Source organism: Saccopteryx bilineata, chromosome 1 (assembly GCF_036850765.1).
Source record: "Saccopteryx bilineata isolate mSacBil1 chromosome 1, mSacBil1_pri_phased_curated, whole genome shotgun sequence".
Classification (NCBI taxonomy): Eukaryota; Metazoa; Chordata; class Mammalia; order Chiroptera; family Emballonuridae; genus Saccopteryx; species Saccopteryx bilineata.
Genome location: NC_089490.1, coordinates 5,747,725 through 5,763,942, shown reverse-complemented (window position 1 = coordinate 5,763,942; position 16,218 = coordinate 5,747,725). Strand labels below are relative to the sequence as shown.

Sequence of the window (16,218 nt, the reverse complement as noted above, 5' to 3'; positions counted from 1 at the left end):
AATCTGGGTAGTCGCCTGACCTGACCAGGCAGTGGGGCAGTGGATAAAGCATCAGCCTGGGATGTTGAGGAATTAGGATCGAAACCCCAGGGTCACTGGCTTGAGCCATGGTCTCATAGACCTGACCACATGGTGGCTGGCTTGAGCAAGGGGTCACAGGCTCAGCTGGAATAGTCCAGGCACATAAGAGAATGCAGTCAAACAGATAAGGTGCTACAACAAAGAATTGGTGCTTCTCATCTCTCCTTTCCTGTTTGTGTCTAAAAACAAAACTAAAGAAATGTCAAAATAGTAACAGCCTTTAATGAGCTCTGTTGATTCTCCCACACCACCTTTACTGAACTTTTCATTATGGGAAACTTGAAGCACACACAAAAATGAATATATATAGTACCATCTCTACTTCAACAATTTCAATATATGGTCCATCTCATTTTGAATATAAACTCATTTTTCAACCTTACACCTATTGAGATAATTTTGGGAGCTTTTCAAAATTCTTGTAGAAGTTGTTTTCATAAAAGGAACGACCTGGTGAGTCCTATTGACATGGTAAATAGTGAAAATATTTACATGTTTAGTTACACCTCAACTTATACAAGATAGGACTTTAAGCCATTTAAAACCAAGCAAAGTAACATTACAGGAATTTAATGTGTAAAGGAAGAAAGAAAAAGGATGGGACAAAAAGTGACCAAGAATAAAAGTAAATGTATCACCTAACATAAAGACAGTAAATATGGGCCACAGTTTGGTTTTTTGAAGATTAACACGGGAACCTTGTTAATTTTATAGCTGATAGTTTTTATGAGGTGGAAATGGACTAAATGTTTAAGGGACTTACTGGGATTCTTGTTAGTAAAAGGAATTTCTGCCTGAGTTTTTGGTAAATAGAAATATCACAAAGGTTTATCTTCCATATAATGAGTTTGACAAATCAATAAGGAAAGATGAAGACCTCAATAAAACTCTGGTAGTGAAAATCCCTCCAACAGGAAGGTTGACGCTCACTACCCTTGACCTTGGCCATCAGGCTGAGAAGTCGCGAGCCTCACCCGTTCCCACCCGTGAAGCTGTTTCGCTGTTAGGAGCATTGTGTGCTGCTCAGGTCTGGGGTTTCCACCTTGCTTCAGACTTTTTGGAAAGCAGTTGGACAGTATTTGCCAAAAGTTTTTAAAACCGGATCATCTTGGATGTGGTGATTCCACTTCTAGAAACTGGAGGGAACAATGACCGGGATTTTTTGAAACAACTTGACCCAAACAAGGATATTCTTTAGTTATTTTCCATTAAAATGAACGATGGGAGAGGATGCAGTGTTCAGTGCCATTCAGTCGGGAATCCGCAGGACTTTGCGGGGGTGGGGGGCACTCATGATGACTTTCCAGGAGGTGGTTCTTGCCCGTGGGGAGCATTCTTCTTCCCCGCGCAGGGGAGACCTGGCCTTTCTTGCCTCACTGAGAGAAAAGGGAAAGCTTTCTGTGCTCATAAATACAGAAAATGACCCGTTGGGACAAAAGGCAGCTAGCGTTCTCGAATCTATGTTTCTATTTTCTGAACTTCCGGGCCGCGCAGACAGCGGTGGAGACACGCGTGGACTGCGCTCGGGAGGACCGAGCGGGTGCGCAGGCGCAGACCGGGCGCGCGGACACCACCCGCAGCGGGTTCCGGGGGGGGGGGGGCGGGGGGGGAGGACGGCGCCGCCCCCACCGCGCAGGCGCGTGCGCGCCCGCTCTGAGGGGTTCGAGGGGTCCGAGGGGGTCCGCGTTCCCCAAGCAGCCCCCGCTCCACGTGCCCTGGGCAGCGCAGACCCGGCGCTCGGGTTCCTCCGCGCAAAGCCGCGGAACAGGCGGAAGGGAGTCCCACCTGCCTTCCCTGCAGGTCGCCCTCGCTGTCCCCGCCGGCCGTGGCCGGAGAAGGTCGGGGGGCCGTGTAGTCTCCCCTCGGCGACACTGGCTCTGTCCGGCCACCCGGACAGGGGCGACGTCGCGTCCACTCGGCACTTGACCGCCCTGCTCGCCACGGTCACTTCCGGGGCCCCAAAGAAACTTCTCACGGGCGGCGGGCGGTTCTGGGTACAAAACAACCGAAATAGGGGAGAACACGGGGGCCCGTGGACTCGGAGTCATTTATAAAACTGTTGTCGTTCCTGACGGTCTGCTGAATGAAGACGTCCCGGGGCGATGCGGAGTCACCGGGGACGCGGGCTGGCCAGCCGGCCGCACGACCGCTCCCTGTTCTTGCTCCCTGCCCGAAGCCAGGGCTGTCAGGCGGGTGTCCACGCGTGCAGGTGGCCGTGGCGAGGCTGTCGGACAGGTGTCCACGCGTGCGGGTGGCCGGGGCGAGGCGTCCGGCAGTCCCGAGTTCAGTTTTGTGCTGTCCCGTCCCTTCCATCCCCGCAGTCTTCCTTTCTAGCCTCTAGGAGGCGGTCTGCTTTCCCGGCCCGTCATCCGGCGGCCCGGACTGACAGCCGACACACACTCGTTGCGCGACACACACACACACACACACACACACACACACCCCTACGTCACACACAGAGACGCTGACTTTTCTTGTTTATCTAAATGAAAAACCACCCCTTCTCTCGAGGTGTCAGGATGGCCGAGTGGTCTAAGGCGCCAGACTCAAGCTCCGCTTCCCCGCTGGGGATTCTGGTCTCCGAATGGAGGCGTGGGTTCGAATCCCACTTCTGACACATACCTTTTTTCCCTTCTTCCCTCCACTTTTAATTTTTCCAAAACAAACAGGCCTCTGAACAGCAGTCATAAACAACTTTCCCAAAACACGGTGCTAAAAAAACAGACTTCAAACGTTCTCCCAAGAACTGGTAACACCGAAACGGGGGAAGGCAGAAGTCTCGCGGTACTTTATTGGAAGCCGCGAGACTTGGCGGCAGAGACGCTTGCTGAATGAATCCGGAGCGGATCCTGGAGGCATCGCGAGAGAGCGTGGGAACCGCGGGAACGAGGACCCGGATGTGTGCTGGGGCGGGGAGAAGGCGGCGGACGGCTGCGCTCTGTTCCGGGCTCTCCTCTGATGGCGTCCCGGAGCCCCAGGCCTCCGCTCGCGTCCTCGGGACCCTTCCCTGCTTCCGAGACGTGAAACCAGGGCCGCAGGATCTCTTTCCCCGGGAACGACGCGCGCGTGGGCGGCTGCCATGGTGGTCTCGGCCGCGCAGCTGGGCCTCCGCCGCGGGTCACCGCGGCCCGTGCCGTGTCGGCCTCCGCGCTGCTCTGCCGCCTCCGCGTCCTCCTGGATGCATTCGGAAATGTGCTTTTTCCCAGAAATGCCGTCAGGACCAAACCCCCCCTTCTCTGACGGCTTCTCCAGGGAGCGGACCCTGCGTTCCTCCGCGGGAAAACTTAACTCTTGACGAAGGAAATAATCACGAGTCATTCCACGGGACAGTCGTATTCCACTCCATTACTCCCACTTTTTTTTTTGGAGGGGGGAGTGGACATTTATTTTTAATGATCATTCATCCAATAAATATTTCATGAGTGCTTGTTGGGTGCCCGGGGAGGCATCCCGGGGCGGTGGTAGTAAAAAAATGTGAAATAGGGTAAAAAATAGGACGAAAGAGAATAAACAAACTAAAACTTTAAAACAGTGGAATAGCATCAGCCTCCGCCTTGACGGCGTTCCTAGGCCCGTGAAGCGACTTTGTGCCTCGGGAACGCCACATTTCACGATTCCCTAGTGGGATCAGAAGACGAAGAATTGGTCGTTTCTGCCGGAACTGGGTGACTTCAGGAAGATGGCTGGAGGGGGAGTGGGTGGCAGCTGTCACCCTGGGTTTGTTTACTTACTTTAAGCGAGGTTGGGGGGACGGGGACAGACAGGAAGGCAGAGAGATGAGAAGCATCAACTCCTAGTTGCAGCACCTTCGTTGTTCATTGACTGCTTCTCATCTGTGCCTTGACCCCCGGGCTCCAGCCCAGCCAGTGACCTCTTGCTAAAGCCAGGGACCTTAAGCTCAGGTCAGCCACCGTGGGATCATGTCTGCGACCCCACGCTCAAGCTGGTGACCTCGGGGGTGTTGAGGACCTGGGTCCTCAGTGTCCCAGGTCACTGCTCTATCCAGTTCACCAACCCCTGGTCAGGCTCAGATTGGATTTTAGAAGGTTAATTTTAGTTGGAAAAAAAGAAAACAGTATTACAGAATTTTTATAAAACTACTTTTTAAGGGGAAATTTTCCCTTCCTGTTTGACTAACAAGGGCATCTTGGAATTATTGGGAAGATAATTCAGCCCTTGACTTACTCTCTTGTTTTAGTAAGAGTCAATAAGAGCTTTTATACCTTCCGTGACCTACATTTTTCACTCAGGTGGCATTAATGTTGAACTTTTCTTCTGTGGTCTCCCCAGCCCCTCGCACTGGTGGTTGTTAGGGGTGCCTGGGTTCACAGAGCTGCCAGGTGAGCCAGGTGAGCGCGTCTACAGGACTCTGGGTCTGGACGTGGATAAAGGGAGTAGAGAAAGCCTGTTCTAGCTTTGGATCCAGACCGTATTCTGCAATCTACCAGCCACAAAACTGATACTGCCCTGGCCGGTTGGCTCAGTGGTAGAGCGTTGGCCTGGCATGCAGAAGTCCTGGGTTCGATTCCCGGCCAGGGCACACAGGAGAGGCGCCCATCTGCTTCTCCACCCCTCCCCCTCTCCTTCCTCTCTGTCTCTCTCTTCCCCTCCCGCAGCCGAGGCTCCATTGGAGCAAAGATGGCCCGGGCGCTGGGGATGGCTCCTTGGCCTCTGCCTCAGGCGCTAGAGTGGCTCTGGTCGCCGCAGAGCGACGCCCGGGAGGGGCAGAGCATCGCCCCCTGGTGGGCAGAGCGTCGCCCCCTGGTGGGCATGCCGGGTGGATCCCGGTCGGGTGCATGTGGGAGTCTGTCTCTCCCCGTTTCCAGCTTCAGAAAAAATACAAAAAAAAACAAAAAACCCCAACTGATACCGTGTTTCTGCCATTGGAATATATGCCTCAATTATTACCAAATTGATATTTAAAAAAAAAGTAAAATTATGACTTTAGTACAAATAGAAATGAGTGTGTCAAAGACTATTTAATTAATAAAATAATGTAAAAACCAGTAAGATGTTAAAATTAGCCCAAAAGAAAATTCAGAGTTCAACGTGTGTATCCACTATCTGGAATGCTGAAATAAGTTTAGAAATAGATTTTTTTAAAGTTCTGCATTTCCAGAGCAGTGATCACTTGTGTTCCATTGGACATCATTCACTTGTATTTCTGTGAACGAAAATGATTTGCACTCTTGCACATTTTCTACAATTCAGTTGTAAAATAGGTCAAAATCAAAGTTGTTATGGACTGAATGTGTGTGTCCCCTTCCAAGGTCAGCTGTTGAAACCTCATCTCCTTGATGTGATGGCATTGGGAGATGGGGTTTTGAAAGGTAACTGGGTTTCGATGGGGTTATAACGATAAAACCTCATGAATGGGATTCGTGTCCTTATAGGGGTCCTGGGAGAGCGTGCTTCCTGACTGCTCTTTGGGCCGTGTGAGGACGCAGAAAGAACAACCGTCTGCACCCAGCAGGACCTGTCAGGACCTTGCAACTTCCAGAACCATGAGAGATACATTTATGTCATTTAAGCCACCAGGTTTGTGGTGTTTTGTCATAGTAGCTTGATCTGACTGGGACAGTTGCCCTAGACAAGACAGATACCCGGGAGTTTTTTTTTCACCTCAAACTCACAATTTTTCCCGACCAAACTCACATGGGAGAAGGAGGTGATTATAACCATCAAAACCAAACACACCCTTCCTGACAGGAGGAGAGTCTGTGATGGTCTAAATTACAGTGGTTAGGGCGTGAGAGCAAGAGGCAGGACTGCTAGTCAGGTAACGTCTGCCGACCAGCTAACGAAAGATTTCTCGCGTATCTGTTTCCGCCTGTTAGAATTTCGTCTTCATTTCCAGGGGGCTGTTTCTGCAGCCTGTTAGCCAGGCACTGTCTGACTGTAGGAGCCTCTTGCTTGTTGTTCATTCAGGCACCACCTAATCCTAGGGGCTCCCCTGGTGTACCCGTGGACTTCCGGATCGCTGCCCTAGCTCACTCAAAAGAGTGGGCATTACTTCGTGTGGACTCGTCTCTCCTAGATCTGTCCCTGTTTCACCCTCCTTCACTGCTCTGTCCATAGTTCACACAGTTCATGTAAATTCTTCCAGACTACCTCTGCCCCCCCTCCCCCACCCCCACTGCCACTTGATGTATAAAAATGCTTGCAAAACTCTGGGAGGACGGACGTGTCTTTTATTCCTAGCTATGCTGCCTGTGGTTTAGACTTTACGCCTCAAGGTCGATCTTTAGACTAGCATTTTTTGGCTCAATAAAACCTTACCACAAAAACAGATTCAGCCATGGAACTTAAACATTTTTAGTTGAACGTTTCCTATTTAGCTAATATTATACAATGACATAAAGTTGGATTTTTTTAAAGTTGAATTTATTAAAAAGTTGTGGACGGGCCCTGGCTGGTTGCCTCAGTGGACAGAGCATCAGCCCGGCGTACAGACATCCAGGGTGCGGTTCCCAGGCAGGGCACAGAGGAGAGGTGACCATCTGCTTCTCCGCCCCTCCCTCTCCCCTTCTCTGCCTGTTCACCTCCTGCAGCCAGTGGTCAGTTGTTTTGAGCGTTGGCCTGGGAGCCGAGGATGGCTCCATCAGCCCAAGCATTGGTAGGGGTGCATGCAGAAGTCTGTCTATCTCCCCTCCTCTTCTAAAAAAGGGGGCCAGTACTAAACCTGACAAGCTCAGGAGAGGTCTGCATGGCGGCCTTAAGGAGTCAGAGACAGAAAGGAACCACGTAGGATGGGAACGCAAACTTCCTCACTGAGAGCAGGTCGTGGTGGGCAGTCAGGGTCCTAGGCCAGCGGCTTCCTTGACAGAGATCGTTACCTTAACTGAGCCTGTTGTCTCTTCACATCTAAGATACTGCATCCTTGGAGTGTCCGCGTAATTCCCTTTACAGAGCAAGGGGCCATGGCCCTCATTGTTATCTTGTTCCCTGAATACCATCTCTGTGTGCTGTATTTTTTGGGGTTTTTTTTGTTTTTTGGTTGTTTTTTTTTAATATAGCTTTATTTATTTTTTATTTATTCATTTTAGAGAGGGGAGAGAGAGAGAGAGAAGGGGAAGAGAAGCAGGAAGCATTAACTCCCATATGTGCCTTGACCAGGCAAACCCAGAGCTTCAAACTGGTGACCTCAGCGTTCCAGATTGACACTTTATCCGCTGTGCCACCATAGGTCAGGCTCTGTGTGCTGTAAATGTTACTTATTAACCAGCCAATACCCACCAGTGTGGAAGAAGTATCTGTCACTTTATGTCACTTTTTAGTCAATCTCAGGGGTTCCTCCACTGTGCTCTCTCCTGCCTCCCTGACCCACCACCGGTGGATCCCGTCTATCGCCGTCTCTTCCTTTGACTCCAATGTTTAAAATTAGCTGGGAAACTGCCGTCCCTGGAGCATGTCTCCATCCACTGAGATTTTTCTTCCCAGCAATTGTCATCAGTTTGGCTCAAATAAACTCACAAAAATTCTCCACAGGGTTGGATGTTTCTTAGATGGAGGAAGTGGAGAATTTAGGCATCTATCTTGCTCATTGTCAGCAAGCAGTCTCTAATTTGAAATAATCCTCCGGTCAATCTGTGTACTCACTGCATATAATAATAGCAAACACTTACTGAACAGTTCCATGAAATGTACATAATGCTACACACAAGCGTTCCTGGAGAAGGAACTAGGTTCTTCCACGGTGTCGTGGGAGAGGAATTTCAGGGACACACGTGGAGGAGGATTTGAGCAATAGTGGCAGGATTTATGACAGTGCTCTTGAAAAGGCTGCCGCACTCAATGAGGCGTTTCCCGGCCATCAGCTGGTGGGGGGCGTTCCCTGGCCCGGGACACCACGCCTGACACCTCACCCATCACCAGGCGGCTTAGCTCCACCTTGCCGGCAGAAGTCCGGTCTGTAGCTGCGGGGCCGCACCGGCACCTACGAGAACCAGAGAGGGCCAGGGCCCGGAGCTGCCGGCTGTTCCCCCGGCACCGTTTCTGCCCCGGTCGGTGCACCAGCCCACACGGCTGCTGGAGGGAGACGAGCCTTTGTTAAGCGTCCTGTCTGCTTGGGCTTTGGAGAGAGCGGCTTTCTTTCACATTGATGACTCCCTTCCCCGGCTCTCCCCAGATTTCCTCAGGGCTGTCCCCTCCCCTTCAGGGTCACCACCCAGGCTTCCACTGCTGTGCACCCAGCAAAGGGGTTTCCCCCTTAACCGTTGTCCTCCCCCCCCCCCCATCGTCATTCTAGAGAACTGACTAGTTATTCCCAGGGTGACTGGAAAGCTGATCTTTCCTGCCCATTCGGGCGTTTGGCAGAATGAATCCGTTATTCCCTGGATTTTCTGCGAAACTGTAGTTTCTGACTTAATCAGGCTTAGCCACGTTTTCCCCCTTCTCTTTCTTTCTTTTTTTTTTTAATTTTTATTAACTTTAATGAGGTGACATCAATAAATCAGGGTACATATATTCAAAGAAAACATGTCCAGGTTATCTCGTCATTCAATTATGTTGCATACCCATCACCCAAAGTCAGATTGTCCTCCGTCACCTTCTATCTAGTTTTCTTTGTGCCCCTCCCCCTCCCCTCTCCCTCCTTCCCTCCCCCTACCCCCCCCTCCCGTAACCACCACACTCTTGTCCATGTCTCTTAGTCTCGTTTTATGTCCCACCAATGTGTGGAATCCTGCAGTTTTTGTTTTTTTCTGATTTACTTATTTCACTCCGTATAATGTTATCAAGATCCCACCATTTTGTTGTAAGTGATCCGATGTCATCATTTCTTATGGCTGAATAGTATACCATGGTGTATATGTGCCACATCTTCTTTATCTAGTCTTCTAATTTTTTTTACAATGATTAAAGCCTTTAAGCAAACTCTTGGCCAATACAGCAAGAATCCATAAAAGAATAGTGTCCTTAACAAGTTCACCAAGTCCAAGTTGGCCCCAACTCTCTTTTTTTTAATACTTAACGAGCTGCCCAGGTATTTTTATTGTTTTTAAGTGAGAGGAGAGGAGATAGTGAGGAAGACTTCCACATGCACCCTGATTAGAATCCACCCGGCAAACCCCATCTGGGGCCGATGCTTGAATCAACCAAGCTATTTTTTAGCACCTGGGGCTGATACTCAGACTCACAGGCTATCCTCAGCGCCCTGGGCCGATGCTCAAGCCACTGGTTGCAGGAGGGAAAGGGGGAGAAAGGGGAGAGAAGGAGGTGGTCGCGTCTCCTGTGTGCCCTGACTGGGGATCAAACCTGGACTTCCATATGCCAGGCTGATGCCCTATCTGCTGAGCCTGTGTTATTTTTAAAGATTTTTTTACTTACTGATTTTACAGAAAGAAGAGAGGTAGAGGGGGGAGGAATGAGAAGCATCAACTCCTAGTTGCTCCACTTTAGTTTTTCATTGGTTGCTTGTTGTATGTGCCTTGACCAGGCAAGCCTTGGGTTTCAAACCAGCAACTTCAGTGTTCCAGGTCAACACTATATCCACTGCACCACCAAAAAGCAGGCAAGGTATTTTCATTTTTATTTATATTAAGGTAGTGATGGCAATAAAGAAAAGGAGAAAGAGGAGGGGAAATAACTAAAGTTTCTATCAAATACAATCATTTGTAGTTGAAGACATTAGCCATTAAACTAAATGACCCTTGACCTTGATAGTAATATCTTCTGTAGAGAACTTCCTTTCTCTTTCTCACTTCCTTTCCCCCTTTCTTTATTTTCTGTTTCCTCTTCACAGTGGTGGAATTCAAATAATTTATCAACCGGTTCTCTGCCCTAATGACTGTTTTAAGTATAAACAAACAATATACCAAAAGATAATTTATTATTTTATGCATAAATACTTAAATAAGAATAATAAAAGGGTACCCAAAAGTAGATTGTTATAAGAAAGAGTTTTAAAATATTAATGAAAAATATTAAAGAATACCTGACAAAACAATAAAACTGTGATTTAAGATATTTCCATATTGCTTCTTTTTAGAAGTTTCTTTTTTATTTTTTAAAGAATTCCTGCGACAATTTTCTTTTTATTTATTTATTTTTTATTTATTCATTTTTAGAGAGGAGAGGGAGAGACAGAGAGAGAGAGAGAGAGAGAGAGAGAGAGAGGAGAAGCTGGAAGCATCAACTCCCATATGTGCCTTGACCAGGCAAGCCCAGGGTTTCGAATCGGCGACCTCAGCATTTCCAGGTCGACGCTTTATCCACTGCGCCACCACAGGTCAGGTTCCATATTGCTTCTTGATTGAGGTCCTCACTTCCTACTGAAGTAGCAAGTGCAAGGGAATTAAAACATAGTATCTCACCTGATCAGGAGGTGGCACAGTGGCTAAAGCATCGGACTGGGACACAGAAGACCCAGGTTCGAGACCCTGAGGTCACTGGCATGAGTGTGGGGGTCGTAGACATGACTCCAAGGTTGCTGGCTTGAGCAAGGGGTCACTCATTCTGCTGTAGCCCCACCCCCATCAAAGCACATATGAGGAAGCAATTAATGAATATGGAGCCACAACAAAGACCTGATGCTTCTCATCTCTCTCCCTTCCTTCTTGTCTATCTGTCTCTCTCTTTGTCTCCGTCACAAAAAAATAAATTAAAAAATAAAACGTGGTAGTTCATCAAAGGTACAATGAGTATTTATGAAATGAGTAAATGTTACAAGCATAGTTCTGTCAATTTTTTTTCACCTATGGACGGAATGAACATTACCACAGGACTTAGAATATACTGTTGCGCAGAAGAATGTTAAAAACGAGTAAGGAATGTAAATCTGTGATTTCCTCATTGGGTGGCTGCCCAGGCGCCCACCTTAGAGAGAACACTGATGACAAGTGCCATTTTAACAACCGGTTCGCTGAACTCAAAAAGTTAGGTATTGGTTCTTCTGAACCAGTGGAAACCAGCTGAATCCCACCACGGTGTTAACCTAAATATAAAAAGCCATAGTAAGAGGCAACAAGGATTTATCTCAGATTTAAAAAAATTGCTACTTGGCCCTGGCCGGATACCCAGTGGTTAGAGCTTTGTCTTGAAGTGCAGAGGTTGCTGGTTCAATCCCTGGTCAGTGCACATACAGGAACAGATCTATGTTGCTGTCTCTCTCTCCCAAGTCAATAATAAAAATGATTAATAAAAAAGATATCTATTTGAGAAGCACCAATTCAAGCAGAAACCCAATAGTGTTCTCATTAGGTAATAAAGGCAAGGGAAAAGAAATAATTACATGAAAAAAAGAACTTCTATAGGTATAGATATGCTTGCATAATAATGCTAACTACAAAGCATGTCTTAATTCTCAGTCTGGTAGTTACAACAGACAGTTGTTTGGGACACAGGGCAGCTTCAGACCCATTCCAAGGGTTATTTTGTCCAGTTTTCACGTTACAAATGTTTGAGGAGTTGGACAAGCAAGGCAGTTTCTATGAGATGGCAGCTCAGACTCCGTGTTAACCTGACTTTGTTTATATTATTTTTTACATTATCGGACTTGACCAGGTGGTGGTGCAGTAGATAAAGCATCGGCCTGGAAGACAGAGGATCCAAGTTCGAAACCCTGAGGTTGCCAGCTTGAGTGCAGGCTCACCAGCTTGACCCCATGGTCGCTGGCTTGAGCAAGGGGTCACTGGCTCTGCTGTAGGGCCCCCCTATCCCATCAAGGCACATATGAGAAAGCAATCAATGAACAACTAAGGTGCCCAACAAAGAACTGATGCTTCTCATCTCTCTCCCTTCCTGTCTGTCTGTCTCTCTCTCTCTCTCTCTCTATCTCACACACACACACACACACACACACACACACACACAAATAATAACCTTGCATATTAGCACCAATAGAAAGTATTTTCTAGTAATGTAATTACTTTTCTTTCTCATAAAAATCCCTTGCCTTCACCCCATTATTGGAACATTATTTGGGTGTCAGGCCTGAATCAGTCGGTGCTTTCCAGGATTGCTGCAATTCTTTGATCTCAAACTCTTTTACTTCTCACTCTGGCTTTTTATTTAAAAAAAAGAATATATATATATATATATATATATATATATATATATATATATTTCTTTTTTTTTTTTTTCTTTTTTCTTTCTTAAATTGATTTTAGCAAGAGATGAAGGGAGAGAGAGACAGGAACATTAATCTGATCCTGTGTGTGCCCTGACTGGGGATCAAGCCGGCGACCTCCGCGCTTCTGGACAATGCTCTACCAAGCTCTCCAGCCAGGGCCGGCTCCTCTGTTTGTTCCTCCTTGAAGGGGGTCTAAACCCATGTGAATAGCAAGGGGATGAGAGGGTCTGAATCCCATGCCCAGTGATTTGAAACCAGGGGGTCTAAACCCCATGACCAGCTAAGGCAGGGAAGGTCACCCTGGGAGTGAGGTCCTTGTTTTCCCAGTTTTGCCCATTGCTTAGACACCTGGGGCTTCCATCCTGGTGGCCTCTGTGCGGGGCCAGTCCTTCTCGCTCTGCTCTGCTCGTGTCTAACTGCACGTCGCAATTCCATTAATAAATTACCACCCACAGAGCCCAAAAGTCACTTCTCAGCCCTCTGCTCATTTTTCCTGGACACTCTCTTCCGCGGCTCTGGTCCTGGACCCTGCGTGGTGGCCTGAGCGTGCCCCACGCAGCTGGGGCTGCAAGCTCGCCGGCCCACCTGTAACCCCTGCCAGTGCCCTTCCCACTGGGCCTAAGTGCGTTTAGGGTTTTCTTCTTCTTACCCTCTTGTATGACACTCTGGGTTTTATGGCAGCATTTTTAAGCAGAGAGATTTTATCCCTGACCTCTTCCTGGGGTTGTTCAGGCCGAATTGCCAGCTTTTCTGTGGGGTAAGGTGCGGTACAGGGCCGGAGAGCTCAGAACCCAGTGTGACTCTCGGTTTTCCTTCTCCCAGCTTAGCTGCAAGGCGATATCCAGGACGGAAGAATATAAAAGTTGAATTTGATGAAGCAGAATTTCTCTTGTGACTGCTGAAAAAAATATTGTAGTTAAAGGTCATGGAAATGTTTCTGGGCACAGCCTGCCGCGAGGGGGTGTAGCTCAGTGGTAGAGCGCGTGCTTAGCATGCACGAGGCCCCGGGTTCAATCCCCGGCACCTCCAGGTCTGTGCGGGGTCTGCTTTTGCAGAATCCAGTCTGCCGCTTCCTCTTTTCTGGTGCTTTCTTGTCTTTCCGGTGCCTTTTAACCCACAGGAGGAACCCGGAGAAATCACACCGGTGGTATTTCGGTTCACATCGCGGCATCGCTGTTTCCGGGCCGTGACAGCAGCGTCCTGGGCCGCCAAGCGGGGCGACAGGCGTGGGAAGCGCCCACTTCCGAGGGCTCCGGAGTCGGAAAACCGGGGCGGCCCCAGGGGAGCAAGCTCCATCCCCCCAGTTCACGTCCCAGGACCAGGGAAGAGGGGGACCCACAGGAAGAAAACGGGAGCCGGTGCGCAGCCCACGGGAAGTCTTCAGATCGCCCCGGTTCCTGGTGGGCTCCGGGGGCGAGGACCCCTCGAGGCGGGAAGGGCTTCCTCACCTGCCCCCTGGCGGCCCCCCATCTTTCCCTGCCCCCCCCCGAATACTGGATGGGCGTTTATTTGCCCCATTGTTCCCGACGTTCGAGTTGCATTAAAAAGTATGATGGAAGCTTTGCGTCTATAGTTCTTCTCGCGCTTACGTTCCAGCCTCCTTGTTGGGCCCGCCTCAAGCAGCGGCGCTTGGCTGATTTTAAAAGCTGAGTTAAAGAGGGAAATCAAAATAAAGAGAGACACCCCGCACCTCTTTTCTCACCCCTCCAGCCTCCATCCCCCCGGTTTGAAGGACCTCACACAGGCAGGTATGAACATCCCAACACACACACACACACACACACACACACACACACACACACACACACACACACACACTCCCAAGCGGCTGCGGGGCCAGCGCCTGGGCCAGAAGCGCTCAAGGACCCCGTGCAAGCCCTGGAAGAAGGGAGGGTCAGGGCTATTCTGGCGGAGAATTCTGGGAGCTCTGGTCAACAGTAGACTGCATGGAAGTCCACAGAGAGATTCCTGGCCAGGAGAGGCCCCAGGGTGTGAGCACCTCTTGCCCAGGCCTACACTGTGAGGCAAGGTGTATGCTCCAGAGTGTAAGGGGTATTTGTGTTTAACAGTACCTGAAATGGTTCATTGTGACGTAGTTCTTAAGTTAACCTTCCACACTGTCTCTTCCAACATGACCAACCGCCTCGCTCACCTGTACGCGGGATCCAGTCCTGTCTCTGTGGGCAGCACACTCGGGCCTGTGCTGGATGTTAGACTGTACACTTGACGTTACATTTTTGACAAGGTTCACAAAATTAGATTATGCAGGGTTAGGTGATGGTGTTTCCTTGATCCTCAGGGTTACCGACTGCGCCTGAAAATTAAATGACAAAAACAGGAGACCAGGACACAGATTTATTTAATAAGTTACACGGGACACGAGAGCCTTTGTAAGGGTATGAAGACCCAAAGAAACGTTAGACCTGAATATTTTATGCTAGGTTTGATGAAGAGCGTGGCAAGAAAAAAAAAATGCTGAGATGTCCTAAATCAGTGTTTATCAGTCGCTGGGCCACCGGAAATGTCCTGCCCATCAGCAAAAGAGCTAAGCACCCCGATGTCAAATGAAGATGACAGACCCAAGGATCCTAGTGGAATTCTCTCATGGCCCGGGTGAGTTCCGCTTTAGTGGTTCCTGAAGTAATTCTCCTATTTTCCCTGGTCCCCAAGTGTAGAAAGCTTAAAAACCACTGCCCTAAATTAAATTGCAGATGCCAGAGGGTGGAAAGAAGAGACAGCAACAGTTGATCACTAAAAAAATAAAGGGCGGCCTGACCTGTGGTGGCGCAGTGGATAAAGCATCGACCTGGAAATGCTGATGTCGCCGGTTCGAAACCCTGGGCTTGCCTGGTCAAGGCACATATGGGAGTTGATGCTTCCAGCTCCTCCCTCCTTCTCTCTCTCTCTCTCCCTCTCCTCTCTAAAATGAATAAATAAATAAAAATTTAAAAATAAAGGGCTAAACCAAAACAAACGGCTTACATTCTTGAGGTTATGCTGGAACTTTAAATTAATTTCCAGGTGGCTATTTTCCCGATTAGCTAAAGAGAATAACCTGGTGGCCTGGACCCCCGGAGCCTCCACTTCTTGTTGACACATGAACTTTCTGGACTGTGGCCCACGACCAACCCAAAGGAGCACACACGTCTTCCTTACAGACTCTGCACCTACCCCTGAGCTGGCTCTGCTTCACCTTGTCCTGCCCCCTTCATCTTTGACCAAATAAACCCGTTCTTTCAGAAAGCTTTTGACCGTGGAAGTTTTTTGTTTGTTTAACAAGTGGACAGTTGTGGAAAGAGAAGGTTGGTTCAGGAGTGCAAGGCCATCGAGTAAACTGGTGGACCTTAACAGGAGGACCTGTTTCCTAAGGGTCTTCCTGGCATCTCCTCGTCCTTAGAGGGTCCAGAAGGACACTACAGAGGGTCCTTGGGTTACGACAGTCGCGACTTACGACGTTTCGAGTTTATGAGGCTTACTCCCGTAAAAACTTAAAAAAATTGAGATGTAAGTGTTTTGACTTACGTCGTTAGTGTCGTACTTACGTGGCGAACTAGTTTGGTTGTGTGCATCGGAGGAATGCACAGTAAGGGGCGTATGAGTGAGGGAGTTGGTGGCCCCAGGACACTTACCTACGCCACTTTGGACTGTTCAAAGCGCAAGTGTTGCGTCTGTGTTAGGCTACTAGGGTATGTTTCGACTTACACGGAAGTTCGAGTTAGGTCACTATTGTAGGAACGGGACTGTGTCGTGATCTGAGGACCTCCTGCACTGTCCTGTGCCCGGAAGGCACCTGTCACAGGCCAGCATGTATGACCTGCTTCGGGAAGGAAGGCGAAGAATGACCTTCCTGCCTCTGCCATTTTCTCAAACTCCTCAGCTTAAAATATTCAGTATGTAAATGTGCTCTATTTGGGGTGAGTATGCACTGAACCCCATTAGTAACAAGATAGAATCTATCAGAGGAAAATTCAATCTAAACTTTATAGATTTTTATTTTTTCTAACAACTTTTATGGTAAAGATTTGTGGGGTTTTTTTGTGGCATAGATATATTATCTTAAGACTAAA

At 48.6% G+C, this 16,218-nt stretch overlaps 2 non-coding genes across 2 annotated transcripts; both read left to right on the top strand.

Moving 5' to 3' along the window:
* The first annotated feature begins 2,594 nt into the window (after positions 1-2,594).
* TRNAL-CAA (transfer RNA leucine (anticodon CAA)) lies at positions 2,595-2,698 on the top strand. Its single transcript has 2 exons — positions 2,595-2,632; positions 2,653-2,698. It is a non-coding gene; the product is annotated as a tRNA-Leu (tRNA).
* A 10,410-nt stretch (positions 2,699-13,108) lies between these two features.
* TRNAA-AGC (transfer RNA alanine (anticodon AGC)) lies at positions 13,109-13,180 on the top strand. Its single transcript has one exon. It is a non-coding gene; the product is annotated as a tRNA-Ala (tRNA).
* The last annotated feature ends 3,038 nt before the right edge of the window (positions 13,181-16,218 follow it).